Raw genomic sequence first — 19770 nt, forward strand, 5'->3', positions numbered from 1 at the left:
TGATATAACAATACATAATAAACAATTGTAGATACCCTATCTGGGGTATTGCACTCATTTATAGGAGGGCTGTGACCTCTCTACATGTATACGTTCCTGCAGAGCAGTGCAAAAACTGGGGGGCAGAGATAGAAATCTACTCTATAAGGTGCGGCCCCCTGCAGCGTGCGGCTCCTATGATATGAAGTTTTCATAGAGTTTAGCCCCATTGACGAAGTGCCCGGAGCAGATCACTGGTTAAGTGAAGTTTCACGGCTCGGAGCATGTGATTGAGTTTATTTGGCTCCAGATTATATTGTTAGGTAATCAGGGGAGTGGCTGAATCATAGCGTTTCTTGCTGCAAATCCCATGAATTAGAGACACGGTGACAATTGTGCAGTGTTAAGGTAAGTGTGACAGTGCAGGGGTCATCTGTAGGCCCCTCACGTATCTGGGATCTAGCAGGCTGGGTGCAGGGGAGGTTGGTGGATTCCATTATGCATGAATTCTTTTATACTTTCTTACCCGTGTGGCTGCTTTGAATTCAGGATTCATATGGCAGGAAATAGACAAAAGAAAAGTTGTGCATCTGAATGAAGCTCGACCCTGAATGCTGCTGCTTCTGTTTATTCATCAATGTAGTTAATCCAAGTTATTGATTCATTTAAGAAGTTTTTAATGTCTGTGTATCATTCTACATATAAAATAATACGGCGGAAAACAGTCATCATCGTGATCTCTTTCTAGATCAAGAGGATTCATTCAGAGTTCTGCACATTCTTTGCCATGGAGATTGGAGGGCTGAAAGGGAGGTGGGGGAGGACGAGAGACACTGGAGTCTGCCAACAGGACTCACTTGTCACAGAAGCTGCGGCGGAGGGCGACACTTGTCTGTGACTGAAGCCTCTTTGGGAGGAGGAACCTCATAACTGGTTTTTCTCCTATCCTTACATGGATGTTTCCCAGCAGCGCATATAGAAATGTTCTGCTTGTCTTATTCTGAATGGAATGTGATAAGAGATCCAGGCTGTGTGGATGTGCCTGATAGAACAAGTCCCGCAATCTACATATGAGAGGGATGGGCTGAGTGCGGGACTGGGGGAACAGGTGTCCGCCCCGTGTGAGAAGTAGTGTGTCTGCTGCCCACTTACAGTATAACATGGCACCGTTCTGTATGGTAGATGTGCCTCCTTCATATGCATAGCAGTGCAGTATATGTTGGGCACCTGTGCTATATGCATGTTTGTTACTTTTACAATATACTTTCCAAGAGAGAATTCCATATAAGCCACAAAAGTTCATATTAACTAGGAAACATTTTGCACAAATGTCTGACAGCTCATTATTATTTTGCATCTTTTCGTTTAGCTGTTAACAATTTGGTGTCTTGACAGCCCCTATTGTGGTCATTGGGTACAGGAGTGTTTTTAGTTATCAGCATTGTGATTATTAGCCTCCGAATTTAAAATAGAGATCCGCTTTTCCAAAGAAACATTCTCTGCCATCAAAATGAACCAAATTAAGCCAAAGAAATTTAGCCTTAGGGCTCAAGGACGTGGTATTGAATCATAATAGGGATTCCATCGCAGTGCATGAGTCCGTTGACGTATCCTTGTGTTTGCATGCCTCCAATTTTATGCCTCCGAAACATGGCCTGTTCCACTGGACTCTGCATATGAGGTGATATTCTCTTCTAGAAGTGTTGTTTCCAGGGTCAGATTTACTAAGACTGATGTTTCATAGGCAGGGGTGGACTGGGAACTTAAAGTGGCCCTGTTTTGTAGTTGGGTCCAAATTGATGGAAGGCAGGGCCAACAATACCATATTATGGCACATTATGCCACCCCAACAGAGCCAAATACCACAGTCATCACAAAATATTGCCAGCAGCAGCACAAAATACATCCCCAAAAAATTCCACTGGCCGGCTGTGAAGAGGGCTCAGGCAGCCTCCTTGGCAACAGCCCACCGGGAAATTTCCCTGTAAGGTCTTTGGCCAATTTGCCCCTGTTCATAGGACAGTCTTAGTCAACTGTCAGGTGGAATGAATCACTTGACACATCTTTGGGCTATGGCCTGTTTGCCAATTTTCTAGTGTAAACAAAGTAGCACATTTTTTTTATACAATTTGTGAGTTTTTGAGAATGTCCGCCGCTCATGGCACTTTTCAAAAAGGTGGATGGAGCTTAGCAGAAGGGGAGAGATCACCCTCGGCCCAACAAACTTATAATTGTTTATGCTAGGGAAATTGAGTAAATTATCCCTGAAATCTATGCCGGCTCATAGCTGACGTACATTTCAGTTTGGGGATGACATAGAGGCCAACAGATATCTGACTAAGACGTACCAGTCTTGGTACATCCGCCCCCATGGTACGGCAGCACACTGAGTGTGTTCAGCTCTTTACCAGTGAACATGAGCCCTTTTATTTAAAACAAAAATAAGGGTAAAAAAATGCCCTGAATTAGCCCTAGGGGAGAAATAAATACTGTACATCCCAGTACAGCAAGTACATTCACACCCAGCTAGTCACTTGGGGTTGAAGTCAGGACAGGAAAGTAGAAGTTCACACCTAGAGTTACAGTCAGATGTAAGCTTAGTAAAGGAAGTATGGGTCTCCTTTTTTCCAGAAAGTATGCCACTCTTGTCCATGGACTATATTTGGTATTGCAGTTCAGTCTCACGTTACCTCCATTAAATCAGCTTTCAGGGCCTGGTGCACATTTTCTGCATTGGATACATTTTTTCTAGAACCCTATTTGCTTGCACTGTTTTATACACTCGCCGTGAAATTTTGATACAGAATCTCTATGAAATATGCTCAACATGTTTTCCTTTTGTATTTTTTTTCCTTGTAGCTCTTTGTGAAGAGTGAGGCATTTGTGAATTATTATCAGTGTTTACAATTCGCTATTTTCTCCCCATCAATAAACTTTATTGGCTATTTTTGAAGGCAGCTTTTTTTGGCATTGTATGTAGCACAGAAGCTGGTTTCTGTGGCGCGAACATAGGTGGACTGAGAAATATGGGCCAGTGGGTACAGCTATCGGGTGCAGAGGTAGCATCGTCATCTGGACCTGAGTTGGGTGTCTACAAGCACCTCTGCCATATTAGACATCAATATTACCACATGGTAAGTAGGAGGCCCTGTTATGGATTTTGGATTTGGGGCCCAGGAGTTTGTAGTTATGCCTTTGGGCCTAGGTTTTAATGAATGGCTTATCAAAAGGTACTGTACTGTAACTACCAGTTTACCATACTAGTGTTGCGTCAACTAGTGATGGAATTTATACTTTAAAAGCTTAAGAAAAGATGCACAAACTTCAGCAAAAATGTCCCCTGAGGGCTGAGGCAGTGCTAAGAATCAGAAGAACTCTGAACTTTGAAGGAACATAATATGGCAGTTTATGTTCCATGGGCCTTATAATCCAGTTCACAGGATCTTGAGTATGAATTATTGATGAACTGCTCCAATATTCTCATATGTTCATCAGTCTGGGTTCATAAGCAGAACATTTTCTAATAAATTGTAATAACTTGTAAGAAATGAAGTCTCCTCATAGTTGAGCGTCCCTGATGTACATACTGTAGCACACATAATAAGCATTTATGGCATACCCATAGGACATGCTGTAAATCTCGAAAGGCTTTTTGGAACTGTCCAAGTTATTTTTATTCAAATGAATATGAACCTTGGATTCTTTTTTCATGTATTCTGCATTTTTAATCACAATCTCTGCTGTACTGTACAATTGACTGAAGTGTCCTGGTATGCTGAAGCATTAAGATTTCCCTTCATTGGAACTAAGGAGCCTAGGCAAACCTCTGAACACAGCCCCATAGCATTATGTCTTCTCCATCAAGTTTAACAGTTGGCACAATGCAGTCAGGCAGGTAGCGTCCTCCTATTACTGCAACACAGTACTCGGCGAACCCGTTCTGTAACTTTACGTGGTCTGCCACTGAGTTGCTGTGGTTTCTAAACTCTTCCACTTTGCAATAATACTACTCACAGTTGATCATGGAATATCTAGGAGGGAAGAAATTTCACTTTGTGTGATGTTGATGATCCAGTATAATATCAACTGCAGTGATGTGCTGTTCTTGCATGTATGACCACAGAGGCCATGTTTGGCTGCAGCGGTCTTGTGACCAAGAGTAGATCCCCATCATTTTGGGTCTCGTGCGGACTGCTGGGAGTGGTAGTGCTGGAACAGAGGGCTTTTTTATTTTCTAACACACAGACTACCCCTATAATATTAGATTCTAATCTGTTAGTGCATAGTATACAATAGAGTTTTTGTCCCTGTGTTTTCCTCCTCACATTCCTGTTTTGTCGAGTGCAGATTACTTCTGTTTAATTCCCTAATATCCTCTTATAATGAGAACTGTTCCCTTTTAAGTAAATGTGTAAATCGAACATCTATTTGTGCTCACTATTTGTATGCATAAGCTCTTTACAGTAATGATGTTAGGTCTTCGGCAGGCACACATTTTCCATACCATTTGGTGCAATCATTTCTTTTTAGGGGGCCATAAATTGAGCACATTTTTTTGGGCACACAAAGTCAACAAAAGCGAATGGCAGCTGAGCTGCAGTATGCTCGCACAAACACTTCAAAGTAGACAGAGCTTTCTAGTCCCGGTTTTGTCCACTGTGTTGTTTCCTCCTCCAGCAGCTGCCGAAAACAGTTGATCAGTGGGGATGACGGATATCGGACCTTCACCAATCTGACCTATCCTGGGGTAGGTCATCAACATCTAGAAAACGGAAAAACCCTTCAAAACTTGGAATCCATGTTTGAATTACATAGGTTCAAATAATATAAGCAGATTGGTGGAAATGGTTTGAAGATGAGATGGAGAGAAAGGAATATATAAGGATTGCTTGTTTTTCCTCCTTTTTCTGGGGGATAGTAAAGTAAAGCAGAGGCCTACTTAGGCCTGTCTTAGGCCATACTGCCTTTCCGGATTTGTGAACAGAGCTCAGCCATGTGCACAAGCCTCATTTGTATGCAGATAGCTCATAAGCATCCTGTAATGGTGGCTGAAGAAACATGTTATCTTTGAGGTTGTCTGAGTTAAAGTTTATTTCTGAAAAAGTTAGGGAAGCTATCATAATAATTAAAAAAGTATATTCACTGTCCCAAACTCCCAGGATGTCGTGCTTTCATCTGCAGCGATGACTTGCCTGTATAATGCATGAGACCACTGCCGCCAGTCACAGGTTTTAGCACTATATAGTATGAGGAGTATGTTTTTTTAACAAAAGAAGCAAAATAAAATAAAAAATTAGAGGCACATTTATTAAGACCGGTGTTTTTGACGCCGGTCTTAATTAGTGTTGAGCGAACCCAAACGGCAAAGTTCAGATCCGTACAGAACATTGCAAGTTCCGGTACCTGGACCCGAACCCGAACTTTGCTGCAAAAGTTCGGGTTCGAGTTCGGTGTTCAGGCATTTAATAAAGCTTGTTGAAAGGCTGCAGGGCACTTAGAAGGCATCACAGCCATGCCTAGTAATGGCATGGCTGTGATTGGCCGGTGCATCATGTGACCCAGCCTCTATACAAGCTGTACCACATGTAGCACTGCCCAGCAGCTCTGAGTAGTGCAGGGACAGGAAGCAGGCAGCTGAAGTAAAGGGGGGGTGTTAGGAATTTCATCTGGCTATTTATTCTGTGGGTGACCTATAGTGATTTTTTGTGGGTGCAATACACCAGCTTTGTACCCCGACACAGAAATATAATAATCTGTCTGTTAGTTCGGTGGGAGACATATACCAATTTTTGGTGTGAGGTACACCTGTACTGCATACATGACAGGGAAATTAATATAGTTTCTGTCTATTAGTTCAGTGGGTGACCTCAAACAATGAGAAGAGCATCAAATGGCCCTGGTCGTGGTGCTGCTGGTGTTGGTGGAGCTCCTGTTGCAGGGAGAGGACGTGGTCGATCTGTGCCAGCTACACGCCTAAATAAAACACCTTTCTCAGGTGCACGTAGGCGACAGAACATTCAGTGTTATTTTGTAGGCGGTAGTAGATTGGATTGCTGACAGTGCCTCCAGTTCCTTCACATTGTCTCCCACTCGGTCCCCTGCTGAAAGCGCAGAGTTGGCACCTGCAGCCCATGGGCATCAGTCTTTCGCCTCACCCCCTTGCAAATCAGCCAAGCAGTCTGAGCCCCAAGTCATGCAGCAGTCTCTTTTGCTGCCCGAGAAGTGGAAGAGATTGAGTGCACTGATGCCCAACCACTTATGTTTCAGGATGTGGACATGGAGGACCACCGCAGCACGTCTCTGATGATGATGACGATACACAGGTACCAACTGCTGCGGCTTTCTGCAGTGTGCAGAGAGGCAAGGGGGGCAGGGGTGAAGAGTGGGTGGAAGATGATACATTTGTCCATCCAGTTCGGCCTGTCATCCTGCAAGTTGATCTAGAGGAAGGCAACAAAACAAAAACTGTGAGGTAGAAGCCAATTTTTACCACTTAAGGGAGAAAAAATTCCTTCCTGACTCCAATCAGGCAATCAGAATAACTCCCTGGAACAACGACCCCTCTCTAGTAGCTATAGCCTGTAATATTATTACACTCCAGAAATACATCCAGGCCCCTCTTGAATTCCTTTATTGTACTCACCATCACCACCTCCTCAGGCAGAGAGTTCCATATTCTCACTGCTCTTACCGTAAAGAATCCTCTTCTATGTTTGTGTACAAACCTTCTTTCCTCCAGACGCAGAGGATGTCCCCTCGTCACAGTCACAGTCCTGGGGATAAATAGATGATGGGATAGATCTCTGTACTGACCCCTGATATATTTATACATAGTTATTAGATCTCCCCTCAGTCGTCTTTTTTCTAAAGTGAATAGCCCTAATTTTGATAATCTTTCAGGGTACTGTAGTCCACCCATTCCAGTTATTACTTTAGTTGCCCTTCTCAGAACCCTCTTCAGCTCTGCTATGTCTGCCTTGTTCACAGGAGCCCAGAACTGTACTCAGTACTCTATGTGTGGTCTGACTAATGATTTGTAAAGTGGCAGGACTATGTTCTCATCACGGGCATCTATTCCCCTTTTGATGCAACCCATTATCTTATTGGCCTTGGCAGCAGCTGCCTGACGCTGGTTTTTACAACTTAGTTTTACTAAGTCCTTTTCCATGTCAGTGTTACCCAGTGTTTTACCATTTAGTATGTACAGGTGACTTGCATTATTCCTTCCCATGTGCATAACCTTACATTTGTCAGTGTTAAACCTCATCTGCCACTTCTCTGCCCAAGCCTCCAATCTCTCCAGATCCCTCTGTAGCTGTATACTGTCCTCTTCTGTGTCAGTTACTTTACACAGTTTAGTGTCAATCTGCAAAAATTGATATTTTACTATGCAAGCCTTCTACAAGATCATTAATAAATATATTGAAGAGAATAGGGCCCAATACTGACCCCTGAGGCACTCCACTAGTGACAGTGACCCAATCTGAGTATGTACCATTAATAACCACCCTCTGTTTTCTATCACTGAGCCAAGCATTCTCATTTTATATCCTAACCTTTTATGTGGTACAGTGTCAAATGCTTTGGAGAAGTCCAGATATACGACATCCATTGATTCGCTGCTGTCAAGTCTAGAACTTACCTCCTCATAGAAACTGATTAAATTAGTTTGACATGACCGATCCCAATGTTAAACTTACCAGCCTATAGTCTCCGGCGGGCTCTGTTTTTTTTTTACCCTTTTTGAATATTGGCACCGCATTTGCTATGCGCCAATCCTGTGGGACATTCCCTGTCAGTATAGAGTCCTTAAAGCGAACCTTTCACCAGGATTTCACTTAATAAACTATTACCAGTACCTTATAGATTATCCTCATTGTGTTTCAATGCATTCTTGTGCCGCTTTCCTGGGATGGATATTCATGAAAAAAATGACTTATAAAGTCCTCGTCTCCAGCTCCTGAAGTCACGCTAGAAGTCAAGGGGGTAGCCCTTCCCTCACTCCGGGCTGTAACTCCCCTGTCCTAACCCCGCCTCTATGTAGTGTAACCGAAACCCGGCTCAGTCGCCGGGACCGCGCTTGTACAGGATCGCGCTCGAGTCCGACGACGCATGCGCTGCCTGTACAAGCGCGGTCCCGGCGACTGAGCCGGATGTCAGTTACACTACTTAGAGGCGGGGTTAGGGCAGGGGAGTTACAGCCCGGAGTGAAGGAAGGGCTACCCCCTTGACTTCTAGCGTGACTTCAGGAGCTGGAGACGAGAACTTTATAAGTCGTTTTTTTCATGAATATCCATCCCAGGAAAGCGGCACAAGAATGCATTGAAACACAATGAGGATAATCTATAAGGTACTGGTAATAGTTTATTAAGTGAAATCCTGGTGAAAGGTTCGCTTTAAATATCAGAAATAAGGGTCTGGCTATGACATTACTTAATTCTCTAAGGATACTTGGGTGTATGCCATCTAGTCCTGGCGATTTGTCTATTTTAATCTTTTTAAGTCGCTGTTGTACTTCTTCCTGGGTCAGACAGGGCACTTTTAATGGGGAATTAACTTTTACATTCTGAATTTCATCTGACAGTTTAATTTCCTCATTGAATACCGTGGAGTAAAAAATATTTTATAGCTTTGCTTTCTCCTCATCGCTCTCTGCAACTCCCCCCTCATTAGTCCGTAAAGGGCCGACATCTTCAGATTTATACTTTTTACCATTTATATAATTGAAGAACATTTTAGGGTTAGTTTTGCTCTCTTTGGTAATTAATCTCTCGGTCTCTACTTTGGTTGTTTTTATTTGTTTTTTACATATTCCATTTTTTTTCCTTATAGTTTTTCAGTGCTTCCTCGCTAGCCTCCTGTGTGATTTAAATGCTTTTTTTTTGTCATTTATTGCTTTCGTTACAGTTCTATTTATCCACATTGGTTTCTTCTTGTTCCTTAACCTTTTATACCCATACGGTATGTACCTCTCACAATTAGATTTTAGGATGCTTTTAAAAATATCCCATTTTGTGGCCGTATTTTTATTTTTGACGACTTTGTCCCAGTAAGTTAGACCTATGTCCTCTCTTAGTTGGCTAAATTTAGCTTTTTTGAAGTTTGGTATTTTTGTTCCTCCCTGTAGAAATGCTCTTTTGAATGATAATTGGAAGGTTATTACTTTATGGTCACTATTTCCCAGGTGTCCCCCAACCTGCACGTCTGTTGTTCTGTCAGGCCTATTGGTTAATACTAAGTCCAGTATGGCCGTCCCTCTATTCGGGTCCTGAACCAGTTGGGAAAGGTAATTGTCTTTGGTTATTGCCAAGAACCTGTTTCCTTTATGAGATGTACAGGTTTCAGTTTCCCAGTCTATATCTGGGTACTTGAAGTCCCCCATAATAACCACCTCATTATGATTTGCCGCCTCGTCTATCTCGTTTAGTATTAGATTTTCTGTGGACTCTGATATATTAGTTTATAGTAAACTCCTATTAGTAATTTATTATTGTTTTTGCCTCCATGTATTTCTACCCAAAGTGATTCCACATGTTCATGTCCCTCATTTATATCTTCTTGGACTGTGGGCTTTAGGCCGGACTTTACATGAAGGCAGACCCCTCCCCCTCTCCGGTTTTGGCGATCCTTTCTAAACAGACTGTAACCTTGTACATTAACTGCCCAGTCATAGCTATCATCCAGCCATGTCTCAGTTATTCCCACTATGTCATAGTCCTCCTCACACATCACTAATTCCAGTTCCCCAGTTTTATTAGTCAGGCTTCTGGCATTAGTATACATACATTTAGGAGGTTTATGCATATTTTTTACCCTATACCTTTCCTTCTGAACTGTTCTAGTCCCTCCATCCATTCCTCCCCCAGTCCCATTACCTTGCCCCCGGTCTCTATCTGCACTAACTTCCTATCCTATAACATAATTACCCTCCCCCCAAGTCCCTAGTTTAAACACTCCTCCAACCTTCTAGCCATCTTCTCCCCCAACACAGCTGCCCCAGTTCTCTAGGAACCCAAACCCCTCCTTCCTACACCAGTTCTTGAGTCACTTGTTAATCTCCCTAATCTCCCGCTGCCTTTATTGTGTGGCTCATGGTACAGGTAGTATTTCAGAAAATACTACCTTTGAGGTCCTTGCCCTAAGCTTTTGATAGAATCAAAGTCATGCGAGTGACGTGTGCAGTTTCGAAGAATAGGTGGTGGTCACACAATAAATGAGGGCGCAGAGTGTCCGTCCCCTAGCCAGTACGCCTGCTACTGCCCACCGCATTCAGGGACTGAGCACACCAAAGCCAGCTCCAAGGAGTTCCCTGGTGTGGCAGTTCTTCAGACAATGTGCTGACGACAAGATGAGAGTGGTTTGCATGCTGTGCAATCAGAGCCTGAAGGAAGGCATAAATGTTCTAAACCTGAGCACTACTTTCATGATCAGGCATCTAAATGCAAAGCACGAACTGCCTGGGAGTACACACCTGAAAAACCACGAAAGATCTCAGGCTCCTCCTGCTCCCTCTTCTGCTGCGGTCTCGGCCTCTTCCCCCCCCCCCCCCCCCCACCCCTCTGGAGTGACAGTGGCACCTTCCATCCTGCAAACAGAGAATGTGACAGCAACACCAAGCATCTCCACAAAGCTCTCCATCCCCCAAACACTGGAGAGAAAGAGGAAGTACCCCCCCAAACAACCCACGATCCCTGGCCCTGAATGCCAGCATTTCAAAATTCCTGGCCTTTGAAATGCTGTCATTTTGTCTGGTGGAGATGGAGACTTTCAAAAACCTTATGTTGGTGGCTGTCCCACAGTACATGGATCCCAGCCGCCACTACTATTCCAGACGAGCCATCCCTGCCCTGCACAACCAAGTGGTGGACAAAATCAGGTGTGCACTGCACAACGCCATCTGTGGCAAGGTCCACATAACCACCGATACTTGGACAAGTAAGCACCAACAGGGACGTTATATCTCCCTAACTGCACACTGGGTAAATGCAGTGGCGGCTGGGCCTGAGGCGGATAGAAGTTTGGCACATGTCCTACCGCTACTGAGGATTGCAGGATGTTTCTCGTTCCATCCTGTTGCTGCCTCTTCCTCCTACTCCGCTTCCTCCTCTACCGCCTCCTCATCCGGTCAGTGTAACACTGCACCACCAATTTCAGCATAGCCGGGGGAAACGACAGCAGGCTGTTCTGAAGCTCATCTGTTTGGGAGGAAAAAACCCACACTACGCAGGAGCTGTGAATGCGCATGAAACAACAGACCGATAAGTGGTTGGTGCCGCTGAGCCTCAAGCCCGGCCTTGTGGTGTGCGATAACGGGTGAAATCTTGTAGCAACTCTGAGCCTAGCCGGTTTGATGCCTGGCACATGTGCTGAATTTTTCTGGTAGACGCGCTGCTGATGGCATTCCCACCTGACATCGGGGGCACAGTGGAAGCACAAGGCGAAGGCAGAGGAGGAGGAGGAGGAAGAAATTTCCAACGCAGCTGGGGCACCGCCAGCACCTCAGAAGGGAGGGTTAACATGTCCGAAATGTGGAAAATCTTTGTCAGCATGCCACAACAACCAGCACCACCAGCTGATATGTAACGCAGGAGGCAGCATTTCAGCAACAATGGTGGAATAGTACGTGTGCACACGCCTGCACGTGCTGACTGATGGGTCTACCCCAGTTAACTTCTGGGTTTTCAAATTGGGCACATGGCCTGAGTTGGCCTTTTACGCCTTAGAGGTGCTAGCCTGCCCTGCGGCCAGTGTATTGTTCGATTATGTGTTTAGCACGGCAGTGGGGAGATCACAGACAAGCGCAGCCGCCTGTCCACAGCCAGCGTGGACAAGCTCACGTTGATTAAAATGAACCAGGCAGGGATCCCACAGGACATATCCATACCTAGTGCTGAGTAGACAAGTATACCGGCCGGACCCAGCCATTGTTATACTCCAGCACACTTTCTATTTGCGTTCTCTTTTCAATTTCCCAATGTTTTGGGGCCTTCCCAAATTATAAAATAAATAAATAAATGAATAAAGGGGGAAAAACAAAACAAAAACAGTGTTGGCTACCTCCTCCACCGCCGCTTCCACCTAAACCGAAACGTCCACCACCTCCTACTCCACTATGACCTCCGCCTCCTAGTTCAAGGGTTATAATATTTTTTTTTATTCTATGTTATTTTAAAGGGAGTCTGTCACCACATTTGACCATATTAGACAGATCCTATAGCGTTATATGTGCCACCCAGCAGTTAAAAACGGTACCTTTGTTGCATATAACCGAGTCTTCTTTCTGCCAAAAATGAACTTTGAAGATTGTGTAAATGAGCCCTCTCAAGTGCCCAGGGCGGTGTCTCAATCTTTCGAGCCCAAGACCGGACCTCCCCAACGGCTCATAACCCTGCCCTCCTTGTGCCTGTGCCCGCCCGTTTACTCCCCTCCCCTCGCCTTTTCCATTGCGGCTGCGCGGACAAATTCGTAGCCGGCGCATGCGCAGTAGGTATTGCGATGCCCTGCCAGGACTGGGCATCGCATTGCGCATGCGCCAGCTACGAGTCTCGTAGCTGGCGCATGCGCAATGCGATACCCGGTCCTGGCAGGGCATCACAATACCTACTGCGCATGCGCCGGCTACGAATTTGTCCGCGCAGCCGCAATGGAAAAGGCGAGGGGAGGGGAGTAAACGGGCGGGCACAGGCACAAGGAGGGCAGGGTTATGAGCCGTTGGGGAGGTCCGGTCTTGGGCTCGAAAGATTGAGACACCGCCCTGGGCACTTGAGAGGGCTCATTTACACAATCTTCAAAGTTCATTTTTGGCAGAAAGAAGACTCGGTTATATGCAACAAAGGTACCGTTTTTAACTGCTGGGTGGCACATATAACGCTATAGGATCTGTCTAATATGGTCAAATGTGGTGACAGACTCCCTTTAAGTCATTTCCCTATCCACATTTGTTTGCAGGGAAATTGTCCTGCTCTTACCCCCATTTTGCTTCCTTTTGCAGCCCTCTAGCCCTTACTACGACTATTTTACAGCCATTTTAGTGCACCAAAGTTCGGGTCCCCATTGACTTCAATGACTTTGACCCGAAGTTCGGCCTAACCCTGCGAACCCGAACATCCACGGGTCCGCTCATCCCTAGTCTTAATAAAGGCCCATAGCTGGCAGTAGATCCGCCGAAGTTATGAAGAGGCTTCTTACATTTAGACCATTTTCTATGCCTAAAACAGGCTTAGAAAATGATGAATGAAACAGGCCTGCTAGCCTTTCCCGCCCATGCCACGCCCACAATTTTAAACCTGTCGTGAACAGGGCGAAGTCGCAGATAGCGTATATAGGCGTATTTCAGCTGAGTAAATAACCCCCTTAGTATGGCTGCGCCCTAAGTCATATTTCTAGAGGTTGCATAGTTCTACACATTTTCATAGGTGTTAATGTTATTCTATATTTAGTTTTTTTTATTAAAGCCATGAAATAGTCCTGCTGTGACCAAGTTCTGAGGTAGACTATTCTACCTCAGCAATGTAGCTGTTTTGTAAGCATTCCTTTGAAGTATGTTGTTTTTTGTCTTTTATTTATCATTGGGACATTTTGAAAAGTCCCCAAAAATTGTCTCAACTGCACTCCTCTCCCCACTGCCCAGTATTTAATGCTATTTTATATGTGTATGCTTTGAAATGTGCCTAGAATAGCTTTTGTATGGGGTTAATTACCCTGGCACAGCCCCTGCAGGAAGTTGGGTGTGGATGCTGGATCTGCCCCTAGCTCAGTCAGTGGAGAGTATAGTTAGTTATCAGTTCGAGGAGGTAGTGAGTGCTGATAAATGTGCTCACTCCTCACGGGACTTGACCAGATTTCCAGAGAATCACATTTTCTGAGGATTATCTACTGAGGGGATAATTTCCATAGTACACGATAAAGGGAGAGAGATGAGGGAAAGAAGGCCCAATATCTGCATGGTCAAGCAGTGGAGTCAGTCAGACAGTAATGTATTTTGCTGATCAAAGCTGATAGACTTTACTGCTGTGAACGGGACATTGCTAATACACCCTTCACACTTGGCCACAGTTTGGCCAACTGTATCTTTAACCCTGTTTCCTTCAGTTGTAAATTACAGCCACCAATGAAAGAGTAATATTGCCAGCCATATATTCTAAAATATATAACTTTTAATGGTACGAGTAAAATATGTATAAACCCCTTACAGACATAAACAGACAGACACAAGTGGGACCCTAAGTACACGTAGACCGCTGGGAGGCGGGTCACAGTAGATGGGGCCCCTCGGGCAGACCCTTATTCAAATAGTGTGGACCCCAAGGATCAAGGGGAGTCACACCTAGTGGTGAGAATAAACGTAAGTGTCCTGTGTCCCAGGGTAAGGACCAGGGCAATGCCTAGTGTAGGTAAGAAGACAAGGGTAGATCTTACCGGTACAGAGTAGATAGGCACGTTTATTCGCCAAGCTCAGGAGGTCACCGGAAATGCCGGCTCTTCCTTATAGGGGCAGGGGTACTTATCATTAGACATCTGTCTAGAGAGCGTTCCTTTATTATTTTTTGTGTGTTACAAGCACACCTGGATTTTTGCCATACGCACTCTAAGTACACATTAACCACACCACACACCATTAAGTGGCCAGAGCTAGTCTGCGCTTCCCTCCCAAGTGCCTAACATTATTTTATTCATTCTCTGCAGTTGAGGTCAGCTTCAGTGTAAATACACCACGTACCACGAGTGGCTTAATCTAGTATGCCCCTTTCATTCTGCTCAGCAATATAATTTTTATACTGTGCAATTGAGGACAGCTACCACTTGTGCTAACCCCCGTCCCCTGACGATTCAAGGGGTTTATTATAACTATCCTTAAGTATGTTCAATTGAAGAAACGCGTAGGGACGGGTGAACATACCCATCTTTTTGTACCCACGGTTTTATTTTCCACTTTATCAGGTGTCCTCCCCATCACCCCGGCAGGGTCTTATAGGGACCTTAGACCAGGGTGAGGTTCCAGACGGGACCAACCCTTGCGGGGCACGGATCCCGTGTTAGGGCACTAGGGTCATAGTAGGTCAAGTAGGGTGCAATAGGGACAGTTTAATTCCCGTCAGCACTCTACAACGCATGACCTACCTCACGAAGACCCTGTTCCGAAGGACACCTATTCATGCGCTGAGAAAGGACCACTATTTCCGGTGACCTCCTGAGCTTGGCGAATAAACGTGCCTATCTACTCTGCATCGGCAAGATATACCCTTGTCTTCTTACCTACACTAGGCATTGCCCTGGTCCTTACCCTGGGACACAGGACACTTACATTTATTCTCACCACTAGGTGTGACTCCCCTTGATCCTTGGGGTCCACACTATTTGAATAAGGGTCTGCCCGAGGGGCCCCATTTACCTTGACCCGCCTCCCAGCGGTCTACGTGTACTTAGGGTCCCACTTGTGTCTCTCTGTTTATATCTGTAAGGGGTTTATAAATATTTTACTCGTACCATTAAAAGTTATATATTTTAGAACGTTACTGCCCCTTTAATTTTCACATATTACGTTTCCAAGCAGTACCCTGGTGAGAGATGCAGCTGCGCCATTCTCCCTTGAAGGGACAACTCCACCTTTTTTCAGCCATATATTCTCTATACTGTAGAGATCCAAGAGGACTATAATTCCCTTTCTTACGCAAATCCATACATTTCTATCACTGCACCTCTTTTGCCAGGTAGGTGTCCAAATACTCAGGGTGTCCAAGTCATCTGGTAGTTTATACTACAAAAAATTTAGACTAGCACATTCATAGTGGCAGCTGCACATCCATAAAGCTAGCATGCAGAAAGCAAACAAAAAAAGGTATGGCAGCACAACATCTCACGTACAAACAATAAAACTGGGAAATAAGGATTGTTCTAAATTAAAATGGTATTATACCTACTATAAATGAAAAAAAAAATAGAAGCTCTTTGCACACGTTTTAAATCAAACGTATGTCGGGCCCATCTACCAGGTGTCAAGGTGGCTTCTGCAGATGGGTCCCTAACACTAACAGAACTGTCTCTCCTGGGCTTGACCTAAGCCTACAATGTTCAGGGCGGTGTAGGAACCATCTACTTTTATACTCTGTTCAGAAGCCCTGGGCAGATGGGCGGGGAGTGCTCAATCTAAAAGAGGCAGCTACCCTCAATATATACTACAAGAAAGTTTTGACTAGTACATTATATATTGCTAGCACATTGCTAGCACAGTATATCTGCATCTGGTTAAACTGCTGGGATCTGCGTTATCTCTGATCCCGGCAGTGAGAGCCAGCTTGCAGCGTGTAATACAGCTGTAATGTAGTGTTCTGTGACATATTAGTACATCACACAGCATGAAAGGGTTACTGTAGCTGTTAGCCGTGTGGGTTTTAATTGTAGACATTTAGTGTGATCGGGGTGTCTTTATATGCTTTGGTGGTAGTATGTTTTAATGCATGGTTTTTGTGGCATTTTTGCAAGCCATGCATTTTGAAAATGGAAGGGAATTATATAGCACAAAAAGCCAGCAACTGACTAAATTGCATGCTGCAATAAAAAAAAAACTGCCATGGACCCAAGAAATGCCCTGCAAATGGAAAAAGATCACATAGACCTCTTTCACACAAGTGACTTTTCCACCCAGATGAGTGTTGCAAATAGATGGCATCCGGACTGAATCCTGACCCATTAATTTCAAAGTGTGGACAAAACACTGAGCGATATCCAAATTGCGTATCCTAATTTGAGCACTGCAGGTTTCTTGTGAAGTGGAACTTATTCATACCAAGCAGAAATCAAAGTCATGAAACCGCGCTGCTTCCAATCAACTGGAACGGACCGACACAAGATGGGACTTCTGAACAGCTCCAGATATTCCACCGGTGTAGCAAATCACTGCTCCACCCGGTAAAGCCTTCAAAGTCTCACGGAACTCAATACCGGGAAAGTTTAACGCAAGTGTGAAAGTACCCTAACTTCTGGTGGTGTTTTTTTTTTTTTTTTATGCACCAAAAATGCACAGAATAAAAGCAGCAAAAACACGTTTGCAATTGCCATTAATTTATATATACCCACAGACACACGCACAGTATGAATCCACACTTATTCTGCTGAGCTGTATAACCAGCTTATTTGGCACACTTAATGGATGTGCTATTGTGCACTGGTTAGACCAGTTTCCTTTGCTATTTATCCAGTATGTTTATACAATGTTCTGCAACATATAGCCAGGCAAAATATATAGCATATAGCAAACCATTGTTAACAGTGTATCACTAGAACAGCTGCTTTAGGCTACTTTCACACCTGCGTTCGGTGTGGATCCGTCTTGTATCTGCACAGACGTATCCGTACCAATAATGCAAACGCTTGTATCCGTTCAGAACGGATCAGTTTGCATTATTCATTGAAAAAAAAGTCTAAGTCAAAACTGATCCGTCTTGACTTACATTAAAAGTCAATGGGGGACGGATCAGTTTTCAATTGCACCATATTGTGTCAGTAAAAACGGATCCGTCCCAATTGACTTAAATTGTGTGTCAGGACGGATCAGTTTGGCTCTGCATCGTCAGGCGGACACCAAAGTGCTGCAAGCTGCGTTTTAGTGTCTGCTTCAAAAGCGCAACGGAGACCAAACGCAACCAAACGGATCCTTATCCTTATAGGCAGTGCTGAGAGGTCAGGACGGGAGCTGCTGCATACTCACGCTGTAAGTCAGGAGCTTGGAACTTGCTTGTCTGAAAGGGGCTAAATTCCCAACAAATTCTCAGCATGTGAACATATCCTTATATCAGTCCCATAGGTAAACTAAGTGTTCTGTCCTCCTTATGTGTGAAGGTACATAGCTTGACAGCTAAACGTTATCCCGGCAATGAATTGACAATGAAGTAACGTCCAACTTTATCTTTATTGCAAGGATGTAATCAGTATGCGGTAAAACAGCGATGCTACCGTGAGCTTAGATGTAGAGCTTAGATGTAGAGGATGACTCAAGAGACTTCCAAGCCATGTGCTATCCTCATACAGTGATGACTGTGAATGAAGAAAATGGCTGCTATGTGCAGGGATGATGATGTCTTTAAGATATGGAAGCGGAAGTAGACCAAACGTATAGTATGAATAGCTGGATTTGTAAGTAAAACAGCCACTAGATGCTGCTATTACATGATACAGAAGACATTAACTATGTATGAAAGTTATGCATACATTAGCAATAAACTTGCTGAAGGCATGACACTAAGACCACTATATTTGCTTATGTATTCAAAGCATACAGCAAGCAATGCTAACCCCCTTCTCACTGCTCAGGCCACACTCCAGCTTGTAGCTATGACTGTACAGTATATTGACATCTTTTAGGCTACTTTCACATTGGCATTTCTGGGTCCGCTTGTGAGATCCGTTTGAGGGCTCTCACAAGCGGCCCAAAACGGATCAGTTCAGCCCCAATGCATTCTGAATAGATAAGGATCCGTTCAGAATGCATCAATTTGGCTGCGTTTGGTCTCCGTTCCGCTTTTGAGGCAGACACTAAAATGCAGCTTTTTCAATTAGCCTTCTGGCTTGTCCAGATGATCATTAGCAAACTGCAGATGGGCAGCAATGTTCCTTTTTCAAGAACAGTGGCTTTCTCATTGCAATCCTGCCATGCAAACCATTGTTGTTCAGTGTCCTCCTGATGGTAGAGTCATGAACATTAACATTAGCTAATATCAGAATGGATTTTAGTTGATTAGAGGTTACCTTGGGTTCCTTTGTGACCTTGAGGACTATTACATACCTTGCTCTGGGCATGATCTTTTTTGGTCGACCACTCCTGGGGAGGGTAATAATGGTCTTAAAATTCCTCCATTTGTACACAATCTGTCTGACCGTGGATTGATGGAGTCCAAACTCTTTAGAGATGGTGTTGTAACCATTTCCAGCCTGATGAGCATCACCAACTATTCTTCTAAGGTCCTTAGAAATATCATTTGTTTGTGTTGTGATATTCTCTAACAAACATGTGTTATGAAAATCAGACTTTGCTATATCCCTGTTCTTTAAATAATATGGGTCACCCACTCCCTCTTGATTGTCAACCCATTGACAGAAAAAAACTAACTCTAATTCCGCCTCTAAATTATCTGCTTATTCTAAAGGTCCACATACTTTTGCCACTCACAGATATGTGATATTGGATCATTTTCCACAATAAATAAATTACCAAGTCTAATATTCTTGACTAGTGTTGATTATGCACCAAAGTGCTCAGGTGTTCGGATGGAAGTCAATGGGAGAACCCGAGCATTAAACCAGGCACTCCCTGCTCTGAAGAGGGGAGGGTGTCTGGTTCATAGGAAAAGGTCAGAAATTGATGGAACCGCATGGGGAGGATGTCTGTATGCATCTTGGACTCCCAGGTCGCTGCTGGGAACGATGTTGTCCGAGTAGTACTCCACTTTTACACACTGACACTAATACACACAAAACCAAAGGTAAAATCGATTTTAGAGGAAAAATTGTTAGGAAACATTCTTTCCTGTGTATTTACTTGCATATAAATTGCAAGTGCTGCCAAAAATTGCAAGGAAGAGGCACTCCGATACAACCTGTATATCACATAATCGATGGCCTCATTCACATTGTGGTACAATTGTTAAGGTAGTGGGACTCCTACACTCATAAAGCCTATGCACTAAGTGAAAGGGCTGCCAAAAATTGCAAGGAATTGGCACTACAATACACCCTTTATTACACATAAAGGAGGGCATCATACATGCTGCAGAGCTGATGCTCTAAAAAATTAGG

At 44.1% G+C, this 19770-nt stretch overlaps 1 protein-coding gene across 1 annotated transcript in view; it reads left to right on the forward strand.

Annotated features, from left to right (window-relative positions):
* The first annotated feature begins 287 nt into the window (after positions 1-287).
* The window catches only part of PC (pyruvate carboxylase), a 405325-nt gene continuing 385842 nt past the window's right edge, over positions 288-19770 (forward strand). The window contains exon 1 of the mRNA XM_044270882.1: positions 288-387. The gene's annotated coding sequence lies outside the window, so the exon portion shown is untranslated. The remainder of the gene's footprint in view (positions 388-19770) is intronic.

The sequence above is a fragment of the Bufo gargarizans genome, chromosome 10, assembly GCF_014858855.1.
Source record: "Bufo gargarizans isolate SCDJY-AF-19 chromosome 10, ASM1485885v1, whole genome shotgun sequence".
In the NCBI taxonomy this organism is placed as follows: Eukaryota; Metazoa; Chordata; class Amphibia; order Anura; family Bufonidae; genus Bufo; species Bufo gargarizans.